Source organism: Balaenoptera acutorostrata, chromosome 3 (assembly GCF_949987535.1).
Source record: "Balaenoptera acutorostrata chromosome 3, mBalAcu1.1, whole genome shotgun sequence".
In the NCBI taxonomy this organism is placed as follows: domain Eukaryota; kingdom Metazoa; phylum Chordata; class Mammalia; order Artiodactyla; family Balaenopteridae; genus Balaenoptera; species Balaenoptera acutorostrata.
In genome coordinates, this window is record NC_080066.1 from 82,919,137 (window position 1) to 82,930,542 (window position 11,406).

Genomic DNA, 11,406 nt, shown 5'->3' on the forward strand with positions numbered 1-11,406 from the left:
AATTGTAAATCTTTTCTCTATACCTTTGAGACTGCTCTTCTACAAGCCAGGAATGTCTTTCTCAAGGACCTGGAAGCCATCCCTTTGAAATGTGATCATCAAGAAAGATAGGGCCCCTGGCTTCCAATTTCAGTGCAGGGTAGGAGCCTGACTTCCTTACGTTCCAGTTAGCAAATAGAGCTAGCCTAATCACATAGATCAACACCCCCCCTACCCCCCCCCCCCCCCCCGCAACATTCCTTTAACACAGTGTAGCATTTTAAAAGCCTTTCACCTTTTGTTTCAGCAAAGATGAGCTCAGTTTACACTGAAGTCTCTCCGATAATGCAGTAGCCTGAATAAAATCTGTCTTGCCACCTTTAACAAACGTCCAGCTCTGTTTCTCTTTTGTCACGGCCAAATGTCCTTGTCTCATATACAACCTTGCCTCCTACTTCACTCAGGAAATTTATATTATCAGTGGTAATCACCCCCAGCTTTCTGATTCCCGATCAACATACTTGTGCACACTAAGACACAATTTTGGCCTTCTTTCTTCTGATTTCAGAGGTGGCATCTTTCCAGTTCAAGGCTGACACATTTACATAGCAATGGCATTTACTTATCTTTCTCTCAGCTGGGGCCTAACTTTATCAAGTCCTCCCTTTTATATATTACTTCTCCTTTAAACTGGTTTATTCTTCTTCTTCGACTATCAATATACATAGGGTCTTCCATTCTGAAAAGATTTTAAACTCTCCCTGGTCCTATGGTCTCCTATTTTCATCATATTTCTTCTCTTTTTAGCCATGATTCTTCATTGAGTTATCTCTACTTTTCAACTCTCATTTTTTAATAACCACACATTTATCATTTCACTGAAATAGAGCCTCTCAACAAATATCATGGAATTGCTCTAATTACTAAAAGCCTCCTAAATGCTGATCTCAAGGGAAAGTTTACAGGCTCTATTTATTGGGTCTCTGTGTTGCATTTATTTATTTATTTTATAAATTTATTTATTTATTTATTTTTGGCTGTGTTGGGTCTTTGTTGCTGTGCATAGGCTTTCTCTAGTTGCAGTGAGTGGGGGTTACTCTTCATTGCGGTGCACGGGCTTCTCATTGCAGTGGCTTCTCTCATTGCGGAGCATGGGCTCTAGGCTCATGGACTTCAGTAGTTGTGGCATGCAGGCTCTAGAGCTCAGGCTCAGTAGTTGTGGTGCATGGGCTTAGTTGCTCCATAGCACGTGGGATCTTCCCGGACCAGGGCTCACACCCGTGTCCCCTGCACTGGCAGGCAGATTCTTAACCACTGCACCACCAGGGAAGTCCCTGTGTTGCATTTAAATATGCAGAACATTAACACATTCATGAAATGTTTCACTTACTCCCTTGACTCTGTGAAGCAATACACTTTGCCTTCATTTTCATTCTCTTTCAAGGACTCTTCTTTCTCCACATACATATAACAAATACCCCTCAAACTTCTAACCATGGTCCAATACTCATCCATTGATCCCTCTGTGAACAATATGACTAGTCTCATAGTTTTGTTACTTACTGTAAAAAATTAATTAATTAAATGCAAGCAAATAAACCAAAAAAAAAAAAAAACTTAGAATCCACCTTAAAAGGATAATTATATTTACCAAATAACTGACCTCAATACATTGTTGAGAAATAGAAATATTAAAATGGCGACAAAAAATTCAACTGAGAAACATCTAAAGGGCATGTGACATCGAAGTCAGAGATGGCTGATTTTTGACCATTCTAGTTATGAGCAAAATTCTAGTTATTTAGCAAGTTTTAATTTAAAATAACCTGTGTATATATGAGTATACTGATGATTCTGGTATTCAGAATTTTTTTCAGTTTCAAATGATAGAAACCCAACTGAAATTGGTTTAAGCAATAAATCAGCTCACTTAATTTTTGAAAAGTTAAGGAGCAGATGTTTCTGAGTTCAAGCTCTCAAAGCATGCCATGTCTCTTTCTCAGATCAGTTTCTCTATGGGATAGGGACAGGGTAAAGGGTCAAAGTAGGTAATTAAATAGTTAACCCCACTAGGAGATTGTAAGGAAAGAAAAAAAGTATGGGAGACCCCTGTAAGTTAATGATCACTCAAGAAAGCAGGCTTGCCTAGCAACAATCCATGTAACAGAAGCATGAGACACGCCTCAAAACAATAAAACATTGGTGGCATGAGATCCACATCCTGCCAAGTGAGCTCATTAAGTTAGTGACCCCTAGGACATGCTCTCTGCACACATAAAAAAACAATTTATGGAAAGGTGACATTTCAAAGTGAAAGATCCTCATTGTACTGAGACCTGAAATAATTTTTCCATAGTGCCATGACACTCCCGGCTTGACCATGTAAGGACAAGAAAACTCCTCCATCTGACATAGAGGAGGAACTAAGGATGGAAGCATGGTGTCTACTCAAGAATGAGGAAGAAGGTGGTCTTTCCCCCCACCCCCATGTTTCTTCTGATTATAAAACTGTAGCCTACTAAGTTCTCGGGACATGGTACCCTTTCGCCTGCCCTCTTGTAAGCCTCACGAGCATACTATTGTAATAAATTACTTCTTATATATCACTTTGCCTCTTGCTGAATTCTTTCTGCACTGAGACATAAAGAACCGGAGCTCCTCACAGCGCCCTGAAATGCCACCCAGCAGTTTCATATGTATCAACTTCATTTTCACGCTGAATATCCTCAACTGGTAATCAAAGTATGGTTAACTCAGGCTTATATCTTATCAGCTAAGCACCTATACCTGAAAGAGAGTATAGTTCTTTCAATATATCCAACAGAAGTTTCAAGAAGGGTTCTCAACAGCCTGGTCTGTGTCATGAATCCATCCAGGATCATTTTCTATGACCAGGGGGTCACAAGTTCTGAGTCACAATCTCAGTCAAGGTTTGAGAAAATGGATTAAGGATAGTGGAGAATACTTTCCTCAAAGGTAAATCAGGGTGCTGTGTTGTCAAAAAATTAACCTATAGTGATACCTGGAAAGTCTTCTTTTATCTTCTCAACAACAGAAATTATTCACATCTTATGAAGGATAAACCAACATTCAGAGGGATTAAATTCAGTCACATAGTAAAAAGCAGGATTGGATTTTAATTTCTATTTTCCACTCTAAAGTCAATATTCTTTCCACTAGTCAATGCTTCCAATTCTCCTGCTGAATGGGAATAAGAGACCCCACATTTTTCAGAGTGAAAGAAAAGCACTTTACTGAAAGCTTCAATTTATGCAAATGCAAGTATATAGTTCTCAATTCTCATGTTCTCACTAATCAGATTATTACAATGTACATCAAACTAGAAAGAGGTACTAAGACAGTCACAGAGTCAATATTTTAATGAACAGCTTTATGCCCTTACCCTGGCTTTAATATACATAAAAATCTTCCTCAAATGGTCCAGAAATTCTTCCTATCTCGATCATGCCATAGTCTACAGGTAAGAAGCAGCATCCTCTGTGCAAAGCTTAATGTCATTAACATCACCATAGCAACACTATCCCTGCAATGTAGAGATGCAAATTTTTTCCTGAAAATTAATCAGCTGCAGTGACAATCTTATTTACTCTCTCTGGCAAGTAGAGCAGATCCACCTAAGACCACTAACAATCTTCTAGTGCTTGTTTCCACTAAATAAGACCATAAGATTTTATTAAGAAAATAATTTTTCCCAAACAAAAATCTGAAACCTTCTATTCCTAGAGCATCTCATGGGATGCACACATTTATCACATGTACTCTAAACTTTTTTTAAACTGCATTCAGAATGTTATATTTCCACATATTGGTTCCCAGATAACTTTTTTTTTTAACTGACTCCTTGAAAGGCTATTGGTTGCTGAAAGATTTATGCTTAATAAAAATGTCTTGAGAAAGAGGATATGAAATGAGTAAGAAATAAAATCCATCCAAATTATATTTTAAAGAAGCAAAAACGCATAGTTTTCAGCCAAACCTATGGTTGGAGCTCTCAGGACTCATTTAAAAGGAACAAGAGTTCATTTTATTGAGAGATGTAAAAGTGTAGTGGAAAAAGCACAACTCTGGAGTGAAATAAACTGCTATTTAAATCCTAGAGATGTTAGAATGGTTTAATATATAAAATCAATAGGTATAATTTTCCAATGAAGTTTGAAGAAGAAAATGATATAACCATGTCAACAGATAAGTTAAAGCAGTCAATAAAATCTAACATCTACTCCATAAAAATAAAGTCTAGAAGAGAACTTACTCAAACCTGATAAAAACATAACTACGAAAACCTACACTAAACATTATAACTAATGATAATAAAAATTATTTACAATCAAGAACGAGACAAGTATGCTGGCAAATTTGCTGGTTTGAAAATAAGTCTTCCAAGAAAATAATTAATGAATGAATGAGTAAATGGCATAATGTGTGATAATTTTATGGAAAAATTATAAAACTTTAGTGAAGTATTAAAGAAGACAAATAATGGGTAAACATATTCTGCTTATAGATAGGAAGGCAATATTTACAGATATTGATCCTTCCCAAATTGATCTATAAATTTATGTAATTCTGATCAAAATCCTAACAAGAAATTTTATAGAAAATAAGCTAATTTAAAAAATTTTATAGAACAGCAAGAAACAAAAAAAAAGAAAAATATTCCAAAAACTGATGATTAAAGAAGGGGAACATTACCCAACAAAATAGCAAGATTTATTAAGCCAAATTAGAGTTGGCAGTAATTCATTGATTTAAATGTTATACATTGATTTAAAAAAAAATAAAGCAGACCAATAGAACACAATCTAGAACTCAGAATCTGACCAACACTCATGAAGAAATGTGATCTTTAACAAAGATGCATTGCAAATCAGTGGGGAAAGGGTAGACTATTCAGTAAATGGTGCTGGGGGAAAATTCCATCTAAAAAAGTGAATCTGGATCCCTACATCACACTATACATAAAAACCAATTCCAGTTATATTAAACATGTAAATACAAAAGTAAAACATGCTAACTTTCAGAAGAGACTGTCATCTCCCTCTTCTGCTGTCTCTGAAAGCCATCTGTGTGCTAGTTTGGTGCTGCCTGCCACCTCTTTTGTAAAACGGCAGCTAAAACTACTCCGGCATTCACCTTGGCCAATAAAAAGCCCATGTGTGGAGTCAAGACAGAGAACAAGGATCAAGTTAATTTGAAGTGGCAAGGCAGACACTGCAGTGCAGTTTAAAATTAAAATGTGTATACCACTTAGTAGACTAATGAAAACATATTGTGAACAACAGGGCTTTTCAATAAGGCAGATCAGCTCCTGATTTGGTGGGCAGCCAATCAATAAAGCAGACACCCCTGCAGAGCTAGAAATGGAGAATGAAGACATCGTCAGTGTGTTCCAGCAGCAGACAGAGGGTGTCTAGTAAACTGAGAAAGTTCTTGCTACTTTTCTCTAGACCTGTGCTCCCAGGTAAGGCAATGTATTCTAAATTAAAAAACCACGATTTGGTTTCAACACACTCTGACTGCTATGGTAGGTTTTCTTTAGTCTTTTATTTTTCCCTTCTTGATTCATTTTAATTGTATATAAATAAGTAATATATGCAAACAGGTACACTGCATTTTATTTTCCAAATAGACAATGAAATGCAAAGCTGGGAATAAAAAGTGTTACTCAGCTCTTACAAATTCTGATATAACCTTTACTCCTTTAAGCTTTTATAATTAGTCCCTTGCAAATAAACCCTCTTCAAATTATCTTAATTTGAGTGAGACATCTGTTTTCTCAGTCTCTGATTCATACACCAAATCAGAATGTCTGGTGGCAAAATCTGTATGATTGTCCACTGGTTGGTGTAATCTGTTCTGGCTGAGGTCTGGGATTCTGAATCCTCAGAGAAGAGACCAGAATTACATATAAGGCCCTAAGTGAGTTTCTAGAAATTAGGAAGAGAGGTAATGAAGTGAGTTTGGGGGAACCACAGTTCTACACATAGGAATATATTCACATAAAACCTACATGTAATCTATAGGTAACCGAATAGAAACAAGCATATTATAAACACCTATTTATTCTGGCAACAAATTTCTTACTTTCTTGCATAAACTTGAAATTTTATACAAATAAACTTTGTTTGTGTATGAAGACATTTGTTAATAATAAGAAATTTATTTGTGAAGTATAAAATCTTATTGTTTATATATTTTAACATAAAATATGAAAACTATCCAAAAATTTTAAAAAATAAGATGCTATATTTCTCTGGTCTAAAGGTCCCTTTAACTTCAGGAATTGAAGATGATATTAGTTCTGTGGTTGCAAGGTCAGAAGCAAAGATATCAGACCCAGGAAGTTTTAGTTCCTGAATGGCTTGTGAAGTTCAAGATCCTTAAGCATGTTGATCACATCTAGGAGGATTTGTTTTGCTGTGTTATTTTTCTTTGCTGTCAGATCATAAGCAGTATTTAAATTGTATTTCTTAAGCACTCTGCTCTTCTCCAGCCTGTGTTTTTTAAAATTTGTTTCTAATATAAATGACAGAAGACATTTCACAACCCAGCTCCAACTACTTTCCCAGTGTCATCTCCTGTTCATCCACCTAACATCCCTTCCCCAGCCTCTCCCTGCTCCTGGTACAGCCAAACCTCAATACTTGTATTGCAGGCCATGTCACTCATCTTTCTTACCTGTGTAGTACATCATGTCTCCTTGTCTGGAAAGCTCTCCCTCTCTTTTTCACTAAATCCTTTCCTAGCAGCTGCCCCTTGATATTTTCCTTCCACTCCTTTTCACGTGGAATTGTCCTAGGATTCCCATATATGAAGGAACCAGAAACTCTTTCCTTCTTCTCTATATCCTGTCCTGGGCAGGTGTTGTCTGCTCTGCCCTGATATATCATATTGGCTTTTAAGTCAACATGCCACGCATGTTGTGAGAACCAACTGTACGCCAGGTACCCTGCTGAGCTCTGGCAATATAAAGATTGCCAGGGTGGCAGAGTAGAGAAGGTGGGAAACAACAGGCACCCGGCAAAGAAGCACATTACAACGGTCCATCCTGGAGGCATATGCGAAAGGCTACAAGTACACAGATGCCGTCAACAAGCAAGATGATCAAAGGCCATGCCCAGTGGGCAGGAAGGAGTTAAAGACATTTCCTGCTGGTCCCAGTCTGCAGTCTACCATTGCAAAGTCACATTCATACAGTTTCTGTTCATTTGGGAGAGAAGGCAAAAAAGTATCTTAGAGCAAGTAGTGTTTTCTGGTGGATACCAAGCTCCCTGCAGCCCTTTTCAGAACACACAAGAGCCCCCTCTGTGTCTTCATCAAATCCCCTATGACAGGGCTCACTGCACTAGGTCTCTCTCCTTCCTAGCACGTGGTATAAATGCAATTTTGAATTTTTTAAAACTTGATTGCTTGATGATTTTCTATAAGGCTGAACTGAACAGCCACAAGGCCAGGTCTGTGCTTTAGTTTTCCCATCTTTGTATCTTCAGCACCTAACGCAATGTCTGCCCTGTTAAAACGCTCAATAAACATGTCTCAGAGAAGAGCCAATAAATAATAATACTATTATCAGCTAAATAGCTACATAAATTTAGATACACTGTCTCATGTAACCCTTACAGTAACCCTATTTTAAATATTAGGTAACTCAGCCTTTGAGAGCTGGGAAATGGCAGGTTTAATATTTAAATTCGGGTGTGTCTTGCCTTGCTGAAACCACACTCTTAGCTCTACCATCGTAGGGTAAGATCCATGTCCTTAGTGAAGAAAGGGGAGATGGTCGATACAGCAAGTCTCCAGAAACAGCAGGAGCCGGAAACAACAGACAGAATGAAGGGTCATTTTTAGCAAGTCCATCTGATACCAAATACAGAAATGCTGAATTCCTGCCACCTCCTATTCTACAATGACAAATTGGAAACCACTTAAATATCCAAAATAAGAAAACTGTTAAATCAATTATGACACATCTGTGTGATAGAATACTATTTAATCATTAAAAGTCATAAGAATACAGAAAATGCTCAAGATAAATCATTAGGTAGAAAAGGCAGATTATAAAACAGCCTGTACACTATAATTCAATTTTGTTAAAGCACCTATTGTATATGTTTTTAACACACACACTCACATTTTAGAACAATATACACCAAAATGTCAATAGTGTTATGGGTAGTAGAATTATAGATTATTTTAATTTTCTTTCTATTTTTGATTTTTTCCATATTTTCTATAATTAGCACAGCCTACTTAAAAATTCTTGCAAGTATAATTTATGGTAAACATATAGGTAAAATAAAAGAAACTAAGCCAAAATGTTAATAGTGATTTTTCTCCGTATGGTAAAATAATGATTTTATTTATTTATTAATAATCTTTCTGTATTTAAAAAATTAAAGCAACAAAAGAGGTTTATAAGACTGAAACAAATTAAATTCCCCCTCAATATGCTTTGATAATACTCAAGTTGCAAATAGAAGTACTCTCTGTTCCTTCCCACTCCTTCCTATGTAATTCTGCTACCCAAATTGATGTTCTTAGCAACTTCTATAACATATGTTCACAGTTGTTTTAACTTTGGAGTTCCAGTCATTTGTCTAACATATTTATATATCTCAATAATGTGGACCCTAAAATAAACAAATGGTTTGCCTCCATAACATTTCTAACACCCTAGAGTCCCTGAGGAAGTGCTAGGTTTATTTTCACAGTCAGTTTTTGCCTTTGGCTGCCCTGGGTCCTGGCTTCATTCCCAGATTAGGTCTTGGCTCCTGCTAGGAGTCAACCAACTACTGAAAATGCAGAGACTTAGAAGCCAAAAGACTGGAAAAGAAGAGCTTGAAGAGTCAGCCAGCCTGTCAGCTAGCCAACAGGCTGTATCTGGGAGGGGGTGGGGTAGGCAGAACAGGAGCTCCCGCCAACCATCAAAGGGATTCCAGGGTGGACCCCAGAACATCTGGGACAAGCTGCAGGAAGGTCGGGGGTGGAACTGTTCCGAACCTGAATCCGGCCTATAACCTAACAACAATTCTTCTTATTTGATTATGTTCCACAAGGGTCTTAGCTTTTATCTCCTCCGTCCATCACGCTTTCTCCTTTTTCACAGGCTTCAGTAATAACTTCTGCCATTAGCAGGTAATAAAAGTCCTTTCTGCCTTGTTAACTGCCCCAGTAGAACATGAGTTGGCCTAGTTGCCCTAAAAGTCTGTATTCAGGGTAGAGTGTATGCCTGAGATGTTTATAAGTTCCTAATAAGATAGCAGGCTGGCCCTCAACCCTCCTAGAAACTCTGGAAATCAGGCCTCCTAGGAAGTCCAAGAGCTTTACTAAAATATGAGGGTTGCCTCAGTCAGCTTTCCTGTGTTCACAGATGCAGAGTATTAAGCAATAAAGAACAAGAGGAGTGTTGAGCAAACAACATATAGATGTGGGGTTCTGAGCAATAAAGAACAGAGAACCAGCCTATCCCAGGAATCAGAGACAGCGGTTTCAAGTACAGCCTTCCCACAATCACCATCTCTAAGTGCAGGTGGGAGGAAAACCTCTCCCAGTGGAATCACTGGGTTAATACAAGCATTTTGTTTCAGGAAGAGTTTTTTCCCTTTTAGATGTGTCCTTCATTCTGATGTATTATTTTACTCTAAATTTAGCCTAGGCCAAACATTTAATTTTAATACTACTCCCCCTCATTTTCTGGTACGTTCTATATATCTACATCTTTAAAAGTAATAAGTCCACAACGAATCCCTGTGGTATTAGAACTGTTTAGTGTCTTGACTGTGGTAGCAAATACATGAACTTACACAGCTGATAAAATGTATAGAACTTGGGCTTCCCTGGTGGCACAGTGGTTAAGAATCCACCTACCAATGCAGGGGACATGGGTTCGAGCCCTGGTCCGGGAAGATCCCACATGTGGCGGAGCAACTAACCCGTGTGCCACAACTACTGAGCCTGAGCTCTACAGCCCGCAAGCCACAGCTACTGAGCCCACATGCCACAACTACTGAAGCCCGCCCGCCTAGAGCCCATGCTCCACAATGAGAAGCCACCACAACGAAGAGTGGCTCCCACTCGCCGCAACTAGAGAAAGCCCGCGTGCAGCAACAAGGACCCGACACAGCCAAAAAAAAAAAAAAGGTACAGAACTTAATTCACACGTATTACATAGCAATGATTGCAAGTAAAACTGGGGAAATCAGAGTATGATCTTTGGATTGTATATATGTCAATATCTTGGTAGCGATATTATGCTACAGTTTTGCAAAATGTTACCATTGGGAGAAACTAGGCAAAATGTACAAAAGATCCTTTTACATTATTTCTTACAACTGCATGTGAAAGTGCAATCATCTCACATTACAAATAATCTTTAAAAAATAACAGTAAATCAAGCAAACAATCTGCTAAATAAAATATATTCTATCCCCCCAACCTTGAAAAATGTATGTCATAACCACCTGGAATTCCGGCTTCAAATTGCAAGTTGTCTCATTCCTTGGAGTTTCACACAGGAGTGTGGCTGCCCCCAGGATACCTACGGATCCCCAGAGTACCCATTCCAGGTGCACCCCTCTTTTCTTCCTACCTCAGGCTCCACCTGCACTGTGCAAGATGCCTGAAATGCACATTTGTGGCCAGGAACACACAAGCTCTGTTTACACCCCTCCCATCCCTCAAGCAGAGCCCCCATGGCCACCGCAGGCAGGCTCTGAAAGCAGGCTCAGAGTCCTATGCACGTGAAATTCTGGGGTCCTACGTGTTTGGAGCTAGTCTTTGGGGTGGAGCCGGAGTGCGGGAGGCTCTAGATGGGCACATCCCCTTGGCCCTGCTAACTCTTCACATCTTGCCAAGCAGCATAGTCAGAAAGGGCCGGGAGCTGTGTCCAGGGCACCGGCCTCTCCCGTCAAAGACTAAGATGGTGTCAATCATTACTACCATTTTATAAATAAGAAAATTGCGACTTACAGAAATTATGCCTCTCGCAGCTGACAACTGGTAGCAGCAGGTTTCCCGCTAGATCTGTCGGAGTCCAGAGACCTGTTGAAATCTGAGTGTAAGTCCATTTTACTGTCTTTAAGGAGTCGACGAAGGACCTTCCTATCCCCTCACAGCTATTGTAGTCAGGAGCCAGATATATAAGTTGCCTTTCTCAGGACTCGTGCAATTCATTTAATGGAACAGAGTATCATTGAAATTGAATTCAGCTGGCATTCATTGAGACCCTACACCAGTCCTTCAGAGGCTGCTCATTATTTGCAGGGCCAGCTCATTAATCTTGATTAATTCAGGTGCCAAGGCTGCAACGTAAAAAATAAATGCTAAACTGAAATAAATGTTATGCAGTCACCAATATAAAGAGTAATACTTTAGCAGGCATTTGTAAGACACTTCTAAGCATTTTCC

The 11,406-nt window shown here is 38.6% G+C and overlaps 1 pseudogene; it reads left to right on the forward strand.

Moving 5' to 3' along the window:
- The window catches only part of LOC103003942 (small ubiquitin-related modifier 2-like), an 81,873-nt pseudogene extending 76,459 nt beyond the window's left edge, over positions 1-5,414 (forward strand).
- The last annotated feature ends 5,992 nt before the right edge of the window (positions 5,415-11,406 follow it).